This window comes from Eptatretus burgeri, chromosome 10 (assembly GCF_056783735.1).
Source record: "Eptatretus burgeri isolate ZD-2024b chromosome 10, Ebu_testis_v1, whole genome shotgun sequence".
In the NCBI taxonomy this organism is placed as follows: domain Eukaryota; kingdom Metazoa; phylum Chordata; class Myxini; order Myxiniformes; family Myxinidae; genus Eptatretus; species Eptatretus burgeri.
Window position 1 is genome coordinate 56756533 of NC_140970.1, and position 16355 is coordinate 56772887.

Consider the following 16355-nt stretch of genomic DNA (forward strand, 5'->3'; position numbering starts at 1 on the left):
CAAACACACGCAAATACATTATTCAACTTGAGGGGGAGCACTCGGTAGAGTGCAAAACCTCCGCCGCCATGACTGCTGGGTCACTTAAGTGAACCTGATATCCTATTCATTGAAGGTCAAAACGGATCAGACTCTACTGAACCACGATTGAATAAACTAAAGTAGACTGATCCGCATGTAGAAATGCCCAAAAAAAAAATCGAAATTTTTTTGAATAAAAAGGTGCAAAATTTCTGTTTTTTTTCTCTAACAATTTTTTTTTGGGGGGGAGGGGTTGGAAATCACTTAAAACATGTAGAAATGCAAAAAAAAAAAAAAATTCAAATATTTTTCAAATAAAATCGAAATTTTTTTGAAAAAAGTAAAATTTTCCAAGTTTTTTTTTCTCCAACATTTAAAAAAAAATTTCTTTGGGTTGGAAATCACTTATATTAAAACATGTAGAAATGCAAAAACAAAAATTCAAATATTCTTTCAAAATGGTCACCATAGTGGCCATATTGGACTTTGGACCAAGTCCAAAATCTAATGCCATGATCCTTGGACCATACCTAATCCCCCCACCAAGTTTCGTCAAAATCTGTCGATGAGATTTCCTGAATACTGTTCACAAACAAACAAACAAACAAGTAGACAGGGGTAAAAACAGTAACCTCCGTCCATCTTCGATGGCGGAGGTTAATTATAAATAGGATGATTTCATCTATCATCATCACCATTATCATCATTATCACAAGCCTGGTCTTGACTTTGTGGTTAGGGTGGCTGGCTCGGGATCTTAGGGTCCTGAGTTGGAGCCCCGTTGGTTGCTGAATTAACACCAGGTGGGGTTGACTCAGCCTGTTATCCTTCTGAGGTCGGTGAAATGAGTACCCAGTGTACTGGTGTCGGGGCACAGCTGGGCACAGCATCAGTGGCATAATTGTGCCCCCAACAAAATGACAGTGACCCAGCAGCAAAGCTGCCACATGCAAGAAGAAGAAGAAGATCATCACAATGCTTCACCCTTCTCTTTTTTCAGAGTATTGCTTCCTCCAATGAGGTTACCTCACCAAGAACCAACCCTGAACATGTCACCACTCCATTGTGGCGTACTAAAGCTGATAGCAGGAGTTTCGCCGATGTACCGGCAAATAATGGGCCACTTTTTGTGGAAAGTACCTTGTAATTTTAAATACGCACTTGCAAATGCTATCAGACAGGATATCCAGCTGAATATCCCTCTGCAGGACTGTGTACTCATCAATGTAATATCCTGTTGACAAAGTGACATTTTGAAGTCGACCAGGAATTAAATCCAGAGAAGATCACTCACAGAGAATATCTTTCTCTCTTTCTCTGTCTGTCTCTCACTGTCTCTCTGTCTCCCTGTCTCTCTGTCTCCCTGTCTCTCTGTCTCTCTCTCTCTCTCTGTCCCTCTCTGTCTCTCTCTCTTTCTCTCTTTCTCTCTCTCTCTCTCTGTCTCTCTCTCTCTCCTCTCCTCTCTTCTCCTCTCTCTCTCTCCCCTCTCCTCTCTCTCTCTCTCTCTCCCCTCTCCTCTCTCTCTCTCTCTCTCTCTCTCTCTCTCTCTCTCTCTCTCTCTCTCTCTCTCTCTCTCTCTCTCTCTCTCTCTCTCTCTCTCTCTCTCTCTCTCTCTCTCTCTCTCTCTCTCTCTCTCTCTCTCTCTCTCTCTCTCTCTCTCTCTCCCTCTCTCTCTCTCTCTCTCTCTCTCTCTCTCTCTCTCTCTCTCTCTCTCTCTCTCTCTCTCTCTCTCTCTCACTCTCTATCTCTCTCTCTCTCTCTCTCTCTCTCTCTCTCTCTCTCTCTCTCTCTCTCTCTCTCTCTCTCTCTCTCTCTCTCTCTCTCTCTCTCTCTCTCTCTCTCTCTCTCTCTCTCCCTCTCTCTCTCTCTCTCTCTCTCTCCTCTCTCTCCCTCTCTCTCTCCCTCTCCCTCTCCCTCTCCCTCTCTCTCTCTCTCTCTCTCTCTCTCTCTCTCTCTCTCTCTCTCTCTCTCTCTCTCCTCTCTCTCTCTCTCTGTTGTTCATGAGTTGTGCGTGGGTGAGGCATCATGGCGGCTCTGCGAGTGTAGCTGTGAGTACTGTGTCATGTGGGTGTTTTTCCTATCCCCTTTTCGCTCCCCTTGTATCCTTGTTTGTGTGTGTGAAGTTTTCCCCTTTGTTTCCTTTCTTTGTTGAGACAGGAGAGAGAAAGAGAGCGTGCACAGTAAGTGTTTCGCAGGCCTGTTCAGGACTTCCTGGTTTTTGGGCCTGCTTTACTACTTGCTGTGTTTCAACGTTTAGCCTTTTTCTTCGTTAAATACTTCGTTCATATTAATATTTTGTTTCCCTCCACTTGCTAGTTTTGCTTGTGGCAGGTTTGCTTTTGGTTTCTTGATCCTTCAATTTACTTTGTATTGTTTTACACGATGGCAAACATACGTTTGCAACATAGTGTGTATGAGGAACTCACTCCAAAGAACAGGGTCATAGTTTGTCCACCGGATGGAGTCAGTGTTGATGATGTCATAATGGGTTTCAGAGAGCTCATTGGGCTCGAAAACATTCTCGCAGCGTCGAGGATGAATCAACGTGTTGTGCTAGTTTTTTGTCTGAAGAGCGATATGTTGCTCAGACGGTTGAATCCGGCTTGCCTCTCCCGCCGGATCTTTTTGTTTCTGTAAGTCCTTTGGACACACCTGCTGTTAAAATTATTATATCAAATATTCCACCTTTCTTTAAATGCGAGGAGATTATCTCTGCTTTAAGTAATTTTGGGACGGTTGTGTCACGGATTTCCGTGATCCCATTACGTTTGCATTCTGGCGTTTCGGTTTGACACATTATGTCGTTCCGACGCCACTGTTATATTGTTTTGAAGAATGGTGCACGGTCACTTAGTACTGCTGTTACTCTCAAATATAGAGATCGTAGCAACCGAGTTTATATTGCCACTGAAAGGATGACATGCTTTATTTGTGGCGAACATGGACATTTAAAGAATGCGTGTCCAAAACCAAACGTTCCTCGTGGTGAGTCTCAACATGTGGAACCTAATGAGGACTCTCAATGCCAGGATTCCAGAATAAGCATGAATGATGTACCTCGAGCTGCAGAACCCAAGTCAAGCACTAGTGGTACATCTAGAGTGGTGGAACGTGCAGACACCTCCCATAATCAGCCCTGGAAAACAAGTGCAGAAGTTAAAGAATCTCAAGTCGACGACGAGGGTTTTGTCACCGTTCACTCCTGAAGAAACAAGCGTCCGAACGTCAACGATCATGATGTAATTGTGAGCATTTCTAAAAAGCTTGCGCCATCGAGCAAACTACATGGCTCTCATGTAGATACAGCCAGCTCGCTTGCTGCTTTGGAAACGGAAAACAAATTTGCATTTCTAGCTCCGGTGGATGTTGACAATGTTCCTGATCTTGTACGGGATGAGCACGACCACGAATAAGAGGGTGGTGTTGTGCCCCAAGAGGTAGATGTGACCACCTCAGTGGTTGCTGATGCTATCGACATTGAAAGTGAGCCTATGTTAGTCCCTCTCTCTACCAAAAGTGTAGTGGCTGAGACATCTGCGTTCCAGACAACTCCGGACGTTACAGATGTGGAGCGTGCGTGTTCTGCTTTGGTAACGGCTTTCTTCCTCCCAGCAGAAATGGAAATGCCTGCTCCACCTGTGGTGCATGATTCAAGTATGCATCACCAATCAGACTATGATTCTGACGAGGCCTCGTCGTTTGCCTCTTGTGATAGTACTGAAGTCTGGAACGATCCAGGCTTATTTCAGGAACCAGAGGGTGTTCCGACTGTGCCCCCCCAGGAGATCATAAAATTTTTACAGCACACCTTCCGTAAGAGACATGTTCAAATTCAAGATTCCTTTCCAGACATGCACAGTTTTATTAGCTCTGCAAAGTGGCTGCTCCTTCAGTCTGAGCAGTTTGGCATGACTGAGCCACAAATGTTTCGTCTGAGGAAGTGGGTTTTGAAAGCAAGGAAACTACTGCGTCCATAAGCCGGCCAATTGACCGATGTCTTTTTCAAAATTCCACACTATGGCTTTCTCGATTGTTACTTTAAACATTAATGGAGGATGCTCAAATTTACGCAAAGCTGAAGTTAAGGAGCTTGTATTGAAGAACCACATTGAATTTTTACTCTTACAGGAAACCAGATGTAGCTCCTCCTGTATGAGCGAATGGGAGAGAATGATGAAAGGAAGGTGGTTCTTCAGCAGCTTAGAGTGTCCCAGAGCTGGGGTAGTCATATATTTACATCCCTCTCTCTGTAATCTCATTGTTGATTTTAATTAAATTATGAAAGGATATATATTCTCACTCACCTTCACTCTTAATGGTTTTAAACACACAATACTCAATGTCTATGCACCGAGTGAAAGTACGGATCAAACTTGTTTTTTCATGCAGTTAGAAACATCCCTCACACACTGAGATTTTAATGGATTTGTTTGTATAGGAGGGGATTTTAACTGCACGATGGATTCTTCCATTGATCACAATGGGAAAGAGCCTCACTCAGTGAGCATTATGCCCCTGGCTCGGACTTTGACAATCTTCTCCCTTATTGACATTTGGAGGACTTGTAATCCATCAACACGACAATATACGTGGTGTCGTTGTTTAGATTGCTGTCTGTCCCTCGCAAGGTTAGACCGTTTTTATTGGAATAATGATTTTTTTTAATATTGTGACCCATACTGGTATCATCCCCAGTGGTTTCTCAGACCATCATATGGTCATACTTCGCATTCACCCTCCAATTCGTAACCGAGGTGCTGCCGACTGGACTTTTAATGTAAGCCTCCTGGAGGATCATTTGTTCCTTGATGCCTTTCATGTTTTTGGAGAACCTTACTCCAACGTAAACCCTCCTTTCCACATCTTGTGCAATGGTGGGACAATGCCAAAGCACAGATAAGATCTTTCTGGTAGCAATACAGAGCTTATCAAACTTGACATGACTCTGCCCTTCAATCCCTGGTTGCCAGAGAAATACTATCTTTGCAATCCAACCTCTCAGCCTCTAATACCGAAAGGACCAACTTTTTGCTGGCAAAGAAAAAAGCCCTTATTGCTGAACTCTGTGCAAAGCAGGCCAGGGGAGCTCTGATCCATCTCCGAATGGAAAATCTGTATCACTTGGATACTTCCTCCAAGTTTTTCTTCGGATGGGAAGTTCGGAAAAAAACAAGTCAGCAGATAGCCTCACCAAAAACGAAGGAAGGAAGAATAACGCATTGCCAAAAAGACATCCGAGTTTCACTCAAGGATTATTTCTCTGAACTCTACCAAGCCAAGAGCACTGATAATGAGATTGTGGAATCCCTGACTTCTTCCCTCCCCACCTTATCGGAATCCGCACGTCTACAACTTGACAAGAAAATAACTTTGGAGGAACTTCAGGCTGCCCTACATACTCTACCAACAGGAAAAGCCTCTGGACTCGATGGAATACCTGTAGAACTTTATAAAACCTTTTGAGACCTTCTGGGACCAGAGTTACATGAAGCTCTGATTGACGGTTTACGATTGAATCTGTTGCGATTAACCTGTCGCAGGACTGTACTCGCCCTTGTCCCCAAAAAAGGTGACCTTCAGCAACCGTGCAACTGGCGTCCTATATCATTGCTTTGCACGGATTATAAAATTTTCTCAAAGGCTCTTACCATCCGGCTCAGACCCGTGATTGGGGAAATTATGCACCCTGGTCAATCCTATTGTGTTCCAAAAAGAACAAAACACGACTATTTTTATCATGTGTGACATGATTGATATCTGCACTCTAGAGGGAAAAAATGTTGGTTTGGTTTTTCTCGACCAGGAAAAAGCCTTTGACACTGTCGATCACCTCTATCTTTTTTCTGTTTTACGAGGGTTTGGTTTTGGGGGAACTTTTATCTCTTACATACAGCTCCTCCATAACAACATTTTTAGTATACTTAAAGTTTACAATATTTTATGTCAGCCTTTCCCAGCGAGTAGAGGCATTCGTCAAGGCTGCCCTTTGTCCGGCCTTCTATATTCCCTCGCAATCGAGCCTTTGCTCATTCGGTTGCAGGTACATCTTCATGGTTTTCTTCCCCAACCAATGGCGAACTCGGTTAAAATAATTGCATTTGTGGATGATCTTTGTGCGGTTATCCATTCAGATGAGGATGTCTCTGCCTTGGTCCACTGTGTCCATGAATTCAGTTTGGCAAGCTCCACCAAAGTAAACTGGAAAAACAGCAAAGCTCTCTCTCTTGGTCCGCAAAATGGCGCCATTCCTCCGAACCTGCCCAAGCAACTTGAATGGGCATGGGATGGAATTTTTTTTATATTTCGGTGTCTTCCTTGGCACTCAAAATTTCGTTTTAAAAAACTGGGAATTTTTAATAAGCTAGTGCGGGCCTGTAGGTCAGGTCAGGTCAGGTATGGGAGCATGTGCCAGAACAGCGCGTCGCTGCGTCCACTTTCCGCCGGTACTCCAGGGGCCTCCGTCTGGCCATCCCCCAGGCAGATGCCAGGCCCATCCCCATCTCCTTGAGATGATGGTCAACCTGCTGCAACCACGAGGCACGTGGTCGGCCCACTGGCCTCCTCCACTCATGAGACTCCCTCGCTGAGAGAATCTGGTGAGCAGGATCAGCGTCAGGAAAATGAGCCACATGTCCATACAGCCGCAACTGACGCTCACGGACTATGCAGGTAACAAATCTCATCCTAGTCTCTCTCAGCAACCGCTCGTTGGACACAAAATCCGACCAGCGATAGCCAAGCATTCTCCGAAGAGACCTGGTACCAAAGGAATTAAGTCTCCATCTCAGATCCTTGGTCAGAGTCCAAGTCTCACATCCATAGAGCAAGACTGGAAGTACCAAGGACCTGAAGACTCAGACTTTCCTCCTCCCACACAGGTACCGGCAGCGCCACACCCCATGATCCAGTGAATCCATGACTCCCCAGGCCCGACCCAGACGTCGATTGACCTCTGACTTGCAGCCAGCAGAGACATGAATATCACTGCCAAGGTAAGTGAATCTCTCCATGACCTCAACATCCTCACCACAAACAGACACAGACAAGACAGCAGCATCCAAGATGTCACCGAAAGCCTGGATCTTAGTTTTGACCCAAGAAACCCATAATCCCAGTGGCTCCGACTCCTCATTCAGCACCTCGAGGGCCCCCAAAAGGGTGTGTAAAGTCTCCGCAAGGATGACTGCATCATCTGCAAAATCAAGGTCCGAGATCTTGACATTCCCAAACGATGCACCGCAACTTGATCTCTCCGACATCCTCCCTAAAATCCAGTCCATACAAGTGCTGAAAAGTGTGGGGGCCAGTACACACCCCTGACGAACTCCAGCAACAACTTGAAATAAGTCAGAGATGGTACCACCACACTTCACAGTACTCTCAGTACCAGAGTAGAGTTCAGACATCAGGTCGATCAGTTTTGGTGGCACCCCACGAAGACCAAGAATCCTCTAGAGGACATCCCGATTCACTGAATCGAACGCTTTACAGAGATCAACATAGGCTGCAAGCAGCCCCTGCCAAAACTCTCGTCTGCGTTTGGTGAGGACACGAAGGGCAAGGATACGGTCAATCGTTGACCTCTTTGGTGTAAAGCCTGACTGCTCTGGATGCTGGTGCTCAAGCAGATGGTGGCGAACCCTATCAATAATTATCCGAGCAAAGACCTTGCCCGGCACCGAGAGCAGCGTCACCCCTCGGTAGTTGTTGCAGTCTTGGCGATCACCCTTCCCTTTCCAGAGAGGGACAACAAGGCCCCTCTTCCAGTCAGTTGGGATGATGCCTGTGTTCCAGGCAGAGCACAAAACTGCATGCAATGACCCGAGTGCAGCACTTCCACCAGCCTTGAGAAGTTCAGCATGGATGCCACAGATCCCTGGAGCTTTGCCCCGTTTCAACTGGTTCACCGCAGCCCGTGTTTCTACAAGCGTAGGTGGACCACAGTTGATTCGAGGGTCAGCAACAGAGATTGGAACACCCTTGACGTCCAACTCGACAGCTGGGGGATCAGCCTGGTACAACCGCTCAAAGTAACCGGCCCAGCGGGCCTTCACTTCAGACTCCTCTGTCAAGAGCCTACCATTCTCTGCTCGAACTGCAGTGCTCCGAGGGATGGGCTTGGATGAACGTAATGCGCGAATTCCCCTGTAAGCGGGACGAGAATCACCTGTCCACAGGTGATGCTCTACCCCCTTACAGATTCCTCGCACATAGGCCTCCTTGTCCACCCTTGGTGCACGCACAGTTTTACACCTCAGCTCCCTGAACAGCTCAGCTCTGCCATTCAGCCTGGCCCTGCGACTCTGGTCAATGGTATCCAGTGTCCCTCGAGAGACAAAATTCTTCTTGGCCCTGCGGTGAGTTCCAAGACATCCACCGGCAACATCAAGGACGGTGGTCTTGAAGGTGCTCCACAACTCTTCAGGACCCCCCAAAGCACCCAGACCCCCCAAGTGTCCACTCAGCTTGTTCGCAAACTCCTCAGCCACTCTCTCATCCCTGAGCTTGCCAACATCCAGCCTACGCTGGGATGGTACCATTCTCCAGGATTTAAGGTGCAGCTTTAGAGTTGCTACAACAAGCCTGTGGTCAGTATTGATGAACTAGGCACTCGGGGGAGACCCTGCAGTTCTGGATCATCCTCCAGCGACCATCAACGAGGACATTGTCAATCTCCTTTTCCACACCGCCATGGTTGGAATACCAAGTCCAGCGATGAGCTTGTGGGTGCTGAAACCATGAACGTCTCGAACGTTCCACAAGATCGTTGTTTTCGTCTCGAACGTTCCACAAGATCGTTGTTTTCGTCTCGAACGTTCCACAAGATCGTTGTTTTCGTCTCGAACGTTCCACAAGATCGTTGTTTTCGTCTCGAACGTTCCACAAGATCGTTGTTTTCGTCTCGAACGTTCCACAAGATCGTTGTTTTCGTCTCGAATGTTCCAAAAGATTGTTGTTTTCGTCTCGAATGTTCCACAAGATCGTTGTTTTCGTCTCGAATGTTCCACAAGATCGTTGTTTTCGTTTCGAATGTTCACCTCGCACACGTTGTTGACGGGTGGCTCACTGACTGTGACACGTGACCTCGACCTGACCTCACGCTCACGTACCGACCAACGATGAACACGTGTTTGACAGTAGCTGGCGTTGCAAGTTTTTAATTAGCTAACATTATGAAAAGAAAGCAAACTACACTCTGAGTGTTTTCGTAAGCCTGGCCCTGAAGTTACTGCCGCTTTGGATGACACTACAGAAACTACAGAAAAGGAGCAGCCTGATGCTCACGCTACACCTGGTAAGTGAAAGTCGCATACAAATTAATTAATTAATCTATAATTCCAGCAGTCGCTTAAATGCATACCTCCATAGAATTGGATGTCACCCAACGGGGTTCTGTGATGTGTGCAGAAAACCTGAAGATTTAAACCACTTATTTCTAAATTGCCCTCTCTATGGGGAATCGAGGCAGCGTCTCGTACGGTGTATAAGAGTTATGGGGATAAGGGTGTTGGACCTGCAGGTTATGCTGCGGCGGATGAACTTGAAGCACCCTCAACTCTGTAAGGCGGTATTAAAATTCCTGAAGGAATGTGGGAGACCTATTTAAAATGTATCTGCCTTTGAAGTGCTATGGCTGTAGGCGGTTTTGATCAGATTCTGGTGCGTGGCGTGGATAGAGCCTCCTGGCTCTGACAGCGCCATTAAACCCTCAACCAAAAAAATAAAAAAATTCCAGCAGTGCGTGCGTACGTGCGTGCGTTTACATTTCATGTGAATAGAGGGAGGTGGTGGGAGATTGGCCAATGAATTATTGGTCTATCCTAAGGCGAGCTCAGGGAGGATGGAAAACTACCTGAACATTTTGAGGTATGTTTGGACGTTTTCAGAATTTGTATCGTCATTTTATGAGTGTTTAAATAAATCGCGGCTTCACGGCCCGGAGCGTCACGCCTCGGATAGTTGTAAGCCGCAACAGTTCGGGGCCCCTTTAACGACCAAAATGGCTTCTTTCACCTTTATAACTGATATCGCTGGACGCCTAACGTTATTACCTGCACGATGATGTGTGTGTTGAGTTTGTGTGACTTTGTGTTGTCGAGTTATGAGCGAATAAAGGATTTCGCGCCGCTGGCCTATTCGATTAACGTTAGGCCTTACGGCTGTGATGCAGTTTCACTCTCCCGGCTCTCACGAACGAACGGAAATATATTTTGGAATTCTGTTTTCAGATTTCGCAGTCATAGCCATCGGCTAAATCACAACGTAGAAAACCAGGTGAAAATCGGAGGATTTTTGGTATTTTGGCGACGAAAGCAGCTTTGGGTACTTTGAGAACAGGAAATAAAATGCGCTGATTAATTCCCTTTAGCGGCGGTTAATGTAAATATTTTTTTCATCGGTACTTCGAGGTAGGTGAGGTATAGACCTACGAAAACGAGGGGTATCATTCGGTTGTCGGACTTCTGATGATTAAATTACAGAAAAAAAAACGATTGTTGGCGGGCCGCGTACATTTCGGCGCCTCGCCATCGAAGGGAACGAAACATTTTCAATCTGTTCTCGGATTTATCAGTATCTATTGGGAGGTAATGAGATTACCTCGAAAATCCGATTAAAAACGGCTTATGTTTCGCAGTTTAGCCGCGACTTGCATTTCGTACTGGGAGAAAAATAACATTCCGGAATTAATTTCTCTTCCACCATCATCCGAATAATTTTTCCGTCGGCACGAGGACATAGAGGAAGGATAGACTGACAAAATAAGGAGTTCCACTAAGCTCTGTGACTTGCAAATGATTAAATTAGAGATTTTAAAGGCAGCGGTGGAAAAATATGCAAATTCACTCCAACGGCTCTGACGAACGAACGGAAAGTTATTTTTGAATTCTGTTTTCGCATTATACAATATATATATATATATTTTTTTTTTTTTTCAGGTCCAGGCAGTAATATTGTCGGTTAGCTGTGAACCATTGATTGGCCCATGAGGATTACTATTAGGACGAGGGTGCTATTGCCTTCCCTTGAGTTTGGCTTGGGCCAATGCCTCATCCTCGTTGTGCTATTGTTCACACCATAGCTCATTATTTTTTTTATAAACTCTTCATCCAATTTAGTGCTTAACTTCAATGCTGAAGACTCGTGCACTTGAACCTGGTGATAACATGCAAACGAGCCGCACAAAGCTCTCTTGGAAGTGTCAACATTGGGGGTTCTGACACCTGATGCATTCAGACTATTCCAGTCTCTAACAGTTCCATCGGTGTGCAAAAACGAGAGACTCCCTTCCTGTGGATTAATATTGATCTGAAGAGAAATAGTCCTGGGGCTGATTCTCAGAAGGGGCCTAAAATGAAAGTTTACTGCACCCCCCTGCCAACATAGGTTTTATGTGTTTTTCTTGTTTATTGATCTATAAGGTGATGATTTTAAAACATTACCCCTTCTAAAAAGTGTCCATTCGAAGTTTTTGGGGGCATTTTTGATACCAGGTATACCGCTTTACCGCTAAAATGGGTTTTTTGTGCTCGGGATGGGTGGGCATATTACATTTCGGTTAGGTTTGTTCAGAGTGCACAGAGACACATTAAATATAAATCCAGGTGTTTGATTTTGTTTTAGGAGATATTTTCGCTAGAAATTGTGCGAAAATAATGTAAAGATTATGTGAAAATGGTAAAAAATTGTGCGAAAATTATCAAAATTTTGTTAAAATTATGACAAAATACGATGTTTTGTCACTAACATCATAAACTATTATAGAAATTCGCATTCTAGTATATTTCTTGATGTTGACTGTTGCAAATAGTGTCTGGTGCTTATTCAGTGTGAATTGCATTCGGTGCAGAGTATCACGGCATGTATTGAGAACTGGATAAACCCTTTCCAATCTGACGAGCAGCTGTGCCATTTGGCTTCTGGACACGTGGCAACCGAAGATGTAAAGCGAGACCTTTTGGATGCTCGTCAAAGAGGCGTAGGATCACTGAGGACATTTGCGGCAGACAGATTAGGGAAAGATGGAACCAAAGACTTCTACGCTACTCTACCACAACTGCAGCTGAAGACGTTCGCATCCATGAAGAAGAAGAGACTGGGGCATGACACATCGCACGTCAGCGTCCTGAAGTCAACAAGAGACATGTTTGGCCGTCTCCTTGTGATTGGTCAAAGCCGTGAACTATCTATGGAGAAGCTTCTGAGTTACCCACTTGGACCGCTCCCACTCTCAATCGCCACGCCAGATGGAAGTCCAGTGAAGACAGTCAAGGCTAAATTGCTCAGAGCACTAGAAGACAATGTGCAACCGCTGACAAGTATCCCCCCCGGATGCTACCTGGGTGCTTGACACAATGGCCATCATCCATTCAGCAAAAACGGCACCAAACATGACATACTCACAACTGGCCTCTTCACTCTTCAACACCATCACATCTGGTTATCCAGCTGGTGCGCGCAAAGACTGGGTAGTTGACACATACCCTGATATATCCATTAAGATCGCAGAGCACAACCTGAGAAGCGATGCTGGTATGGAGAGCCTCGAAACCAAGATCCGCACAGGAACACAGAAGATTGACCAGCAGCTGAACAAGTCTCTGATGAGTGGATCCTTCAAATGTGCCCTGACAGAATTCCTCCTGAATGAGTGGTCCAAGCCAGAGTATGCTGCGCAGCTGGGCCAACAAGCACTGTTCGTGACAGTTGGAGAGAGGTGCTTCAGGTTGAAGGTCAATGACCAACGAACAGAAGTCCTGAAGGCAGAAGTGGCTGAACTGAGATGCACACACGAAGAGGCAGACACCAGGCTTTTGCTTCACGCAGCCCATGCAGCTGATCACGGTGCTCCTGCTGTGATCATCAAGTCCCCAGACAGTGATGTTGCAGTCATTGCTCTTTCAGTCTGCCATCGTATTAGCTCGCAGCTCATCTTTCGCACCAGCACACAACAGCGGACCTGCTACCTTGATCTTACAGCTACGGCACATATCCTGGGACGCGATATCTGCTCTGCTCTCCCAGGTTACCATGCCTTCAGTGGCTGTGACTCGACCAGTGCCTTCACTGGGCGCGGAAAGCTGTCAGGACTCAAACTTCTAAAGATCGAAAATGAATTTAGAGCCACTATGAACAGCATCGGGCAGTCCTTCAGTCTGTCAGTAGCAGAACTCACCAGAGGAGAAGAGGCCATCTGCGCCCTGTATGGGAAGAAGCAGCACAGTGGAGTTAACGAACTGAGGCATGAGATGTTTGGCGCGCATACCACAGACCCATGCAGACTTCCACCCTGTCAAAATGCAGCCGAGTTCCACCTACGTCATGCCAATTACCAGGCTGCCATTTGGAGAAGATGTCTCAAGAACTGCCCACATGTACCCACTCCACATGGTCATGGCTGGGATGTAGCCGGGAACGAGATCATCATCAAATGGTTAGATGTTTCTCCTGCCCCGACGTCTGTCTTGGAATGTGTTAGCTGCCGGTGTCTGTGTTGTGCTGACCGGAGGTGCTCCTGTAGACAGAATCAACTAAGTTGCACCAGAGCATGCAGATGCAAGCCTGACCAGTGCGGGAATTCCAAAGAAACTATCGTTGATCCACTGGAATCCGACGATGAGACAGATGACGAATAGGACATTGAACAATTCATATGAATCCAGTTTTTCTTATCAGGTAAGTAAGATTTTGCTTAGTCTATAGGTCTTTTAACCTTATTTTACACGGGGCCTGAAATGGCATGGGAACGTGCTTGAAACCTGAAACTTGGCCAGTTGCTACTGCCACATGCTTATTTTATAAAAATGAACTCATTTTAATTTTTGCCTCAACAATGAGCTCATTCTGACGTCAAGAATAATTAATTTTGGTGAAATTCCGTGTTTTTAGTAGGTAAGTTTTAGTCAGAACTCCCCCCCCCCCCCTTCGACAAATTGCTCCCAAATTAGGTACACGTTTTTAGAAATGACATAGGATAAACGTCACCAAGTTTCAAAGTCATACCTCTAACCATCGCGACAGTATCGGCAGAAAACAAATATCCCCCCCCCCCCGTGTAAAATAGGGTTAATATGTGTATTATTCAGTAATAAACATGTTTTTCAGGGTTTCGATAAATGTCCATGCAGGTTTAGTAAAGTTACAATGCCTCAGCACAATACAAAATGCTTCCTGAAGCCAACAATATTGTCCTATACGAATGCTACAATACTCAATATTGCAAAAAATGTCAGGTTTTGCCAAAACGTATCACTATATGAAATGGCTTGCAATGGGTCATTTGGACACTTTTTGAAAGGGGTAATGTTTTGAAATCAGATATCTATAGATGATATAACATGAAAAAACCATCAAACCTATGTTGGCATGGGGGGTGCAGCAAAACTCAAAATTTTGGAATCGGCCCCAGGACTAAAAAATCCGCCACAAGAAAATGTGTGTGCGTTTGTGTGTGGGTCCAGTAATCTACAGAATACAATGCTATGATCACACTGTATCTCCTTGTTCCTTTCAAGATGAGAACTCCTGGCCAGCCTTGTGGACTTAGAGTCAGGCTATGGAATTTAAAAACCGGCATCCTTGGTTAGAATGGAGGGACAGAAAGTTAGGTAAATATCAGCCAACATGCAAATCTGCGTTGTAAACAATTGGAATTCATAAAGTTGATTTCGACGTGCAAATGGAAGGATAGTTAATTCATGGTCATCTTAAAGGTGCAGTAATTTCAGACTTTTACACCATTAAATTACTAAATGGTATGTTAAATATCAATAGTTGTCAGATAATTAGACCGATTGAAAGAGTGGAACATTTGTCTCCTTTACTCTCCTTGTCATGAATTGGTTAGCCATGGTGTGAAGATTGTAAACTGTTCATTAAATACTTTTGAGTAGATTTTGGCCTTGTTCAGCACTAGGTGCTATTGCTAATATAGATACAACAAATTACCCCCGTGCATGAGTGACGGTCATCTCTGCGAGAAAATATATAGCCTCCTGAAGGTCGGGCAGTTTTTGCAAACTTTGAAGTCACGTGACGTGAAAACGAAAGCAAATATCGAAAATCCGGCCTGAAAAAATTTAGATATTGTTCCATACATTTATATGCCACATTTAAATTCAAGATCGCTTGAGAAATGTAGGAGGAGATAGATTTTGAAAATCGTCATTTTCGCATTTTTTGCCAACTTTGAAGTCACGTGACACGAAAACAAAAGCGAATATCGAAAATCCGGCCCAACCAAATTTAGATATTGTCCCATAGATTCATATGCCACAATCAAATTCAAGATCGCTTGAGAAATGGCGGAGGAGATAGAATTTAAAAATCGTCATTTTCGCGACAGACGGATCAAAGGACATCTACACCAATATTATTAGGTCATGCTCGAAGAGATGACCTAAAAAGGACAACTTGTATGATGATGTTAATTCACCTCCGCCATCTTCGAAGATGGATGGAGGTTACTGTTTTCACCCCTTTCTGTTTGTTTGTGTGTTTGTTTGTTTGTGAACAGTATTACGGAAAAACTTCTCGACGGATTTCGACGAAACTTGGTGGGGGGGGGGGGTTAGGTATAGTCCAAGGATCATGCCATTAAATTTTGGACTTGGTCCAAAATCCAATATGGCCGCTATGGTGGCCATTTTGAAAAACATATTTGAATTTTTTTTTTGCATTTCTACATGTTTTAAGTGATTTCCAACCCCCCCCCCCCAAAAAAAAAATGTTGGAGAAAAGAACTATAACTGTCAGCACTGTTGACGTCATATTTAATGAATAAGATATAAGGTTCACTTGAGTGACCCAGCAGTATTGGCGGCGGAGGTTTGCACTCTCCCGAGTGCTCCCCCTCTAGTTAGCCATGTTTTTATTGGTAGCACTACAAAATCAACTGGCGTCTGTCTACACAGAAAAAAAGAGTGTCAATAACTGAGGAGTGGGTTTCCTTTAAGATCCAGTCCTCAGGCTCAAACACAAACAGACAAACAGCCCTGGCCTTGAGGAACAAGATTCGACGATATCAGATGTCCAGGGCACACAAAATAGCTCAGGAGCTCACTGAAAATGGTGGACAGGATTTACTTGGAAATGTGGTGAGAGCTGTGTCAGAGACTGTGTTTGCTGATACAGATGCTGCATTCAGGACAGCATACTACCTTGCTAAGATGAACCGACCTTTCACTGACCATGACAATCTAATTGAGCTTCAGGGAAAAAATGGTGTCAGCATGGGCACTAGTCTGCACTCAAAGTACAGTTCCACAAAAATCGTAGAACGCATAGCAAAAGAGATGCAGAAGAAAACTGTTAACAGCATTGTCTTCTTCAAGCAA

The 16355-nt window shown here is 44.9% G+C and overlaps 1 protein-coding gene across 1 annotated transcript in view; it reads left to right on the plus strand.

Annotated features, from left to right (window-relative positions):
- Positions 1-9852: 9852 nt before the first annotated feature.
- Positions 9853-16355, plus strand: part of LOC147018634 (uncharacterized) — a 195090-nt gene continuing 188587 nt past the window's right edge. The window contains exon 1 of the mRNA XM_085898518.1: positions 9853-9888. The gene's annotated coding sequence lies outside the window, so the exon portion shown is untranslated. The remainder of the gene's footprint in view (positions 9889-16355) is intronic.